At 45.9% G+C, this 1496-nt stretch overlaps 1 pseudogene; it reads right to left on the reverse strand.

The window, feature by feature from the left end:
• Positions 1 to 227: 227 nt before the first annotated feature.
• LOC142461104 (protein tyrosine phosphatase type IVA 1 pseudogene) lies at positions 228 to 753 on the reverse strand (annotated as a pseudogene).
• Positions 754 to 1496: the final 743 nt, after the last annotated feature.

Raw genomic sequence — 1496 nt, forward strand, 5'->3', positions numbered from 1 at the left:
ATTGGTACAAGTGATAAGGACATTTTAAATGCTGAATGCTAAGCCACCTGTGCCAGGTGTCCAGATCACCCAAATATTTGCAAATTTCTGTCACATGTGTAGCCTGGTAAATCGACTTTCAATACTCCTAATGGAAGCTTTGTAAAACGAAGGCACCACGCTAACCTATTGGTAATATACATGAAAAATTAGGTCCTGTCTCGAGTTCCACTTTCAAAGCAATGCCATCAGGCACCCGTCGATTGGAAACAACAGTTGCTTCTATGGCCGTCGGAGTCTTTGCAGCGCAGCCGCACGTGTGGACCATAGTCATCGAGATACAAACGTCGCTTGCTATTAAAAGCTCCACGACACTTTCGTCTTATGAACTGTGCTGCGTCTTCATATTGCACTCCACCTTCCAGGGCAAAATGCACTGGGGCTCTCCCAAGTCCTGCAGCACAATGGACAGCAATACAACAACCAGGCTCTTTATGAAATTTAATTTTTATGAGGCTGAACCAGTCATCGACCATTAGGTTGGATGGTGGCACCCCATCGTCGAAAGGCCAATCAAGAACATGCATGCCTTCTTTCCCACAGAGCAGTGTCATACATTGCTTCACAGACTCTTCTTATGTGCTAACTCCATACTTCGTAAGTTCCTCTGTACATTTATTTAAGGTCCCATTGGTTGGGTTGTGTGTAATAAATAAGAAATCTCTTGTTCTTGTATGTGACTTCCACAGGAGCTGGGAGGTGCATCCGAGCCATGTTCATTTCATTAGAACAAAAAACACTCAAGAGGGCTATGGAACAACGTTTAAAAAGCAGATACAGAAATGGTGTAAAGAAAATGAAGTCTTCGTCCAAATACTCCACTTGAAATTCTCTGTGCTTAGGATGATGTTCAAAGTAATGGAAAAGGAAATGAACCTGCTAATAAGAAGTAGCCATTCTCCCATCCAGGATCACTGAGGCAGTAGAAAGGAAGCGCACGGCGGTCTACCCCATCCAGGTCAGACCTCTGAAAACTGGTTCTGTGAATGGATTTAAATTCAACACTCCTATGTCCCCGTTATCCACTCTTAGGGGGGCTTCCTGGTGAAGTAGTGATGAATTTCTACAGTTCACTCATCTTCATGGAGGTCGTGCTGTACCTGGCAGTAATCTCCACTGCTCTTCAGAACTCTATCAATGTGTGAGGGAGGACACCACAGCACTGAGGAATATGATCCCTCATTGACGATTGTGGCCTCATCATACAGCTGATCCCGAGGCGACAGCGACATAGGCAGTGGTGTGGCAGTGGCAGCAGGACCAGGGACGGTGGTGATCGCAGGAGGCAGTGGGGCTACCCGGCTCAACCATGCAGTGAGCTGCTCTGGAGAGCGCGTTGCCTAGCTAGCCTGCAGAAGAAAGAGCCAATACATGGGCCATGGCCGGACTACAGTCTTGAATATGGATTACACCTCAATATAATAACAAAAGCAAAAATTCTAACAGAGCCATCTGTA

Source organism: Tenrec ecaudatus, chromosome 11 (assembly GCF_050624435.1).
Source record: "Tenrec ecaudatus isolate mTenEca1 chromosome 11, mTenEca1.hap1, whole genome shotgun sequence".
Lineage (NCBI taxonomy): Eukaryota > Metazoa > Chordata > Mammalia > Afrosoricida > Tenrecidae > Tenrec > Tenrec ecaudatus.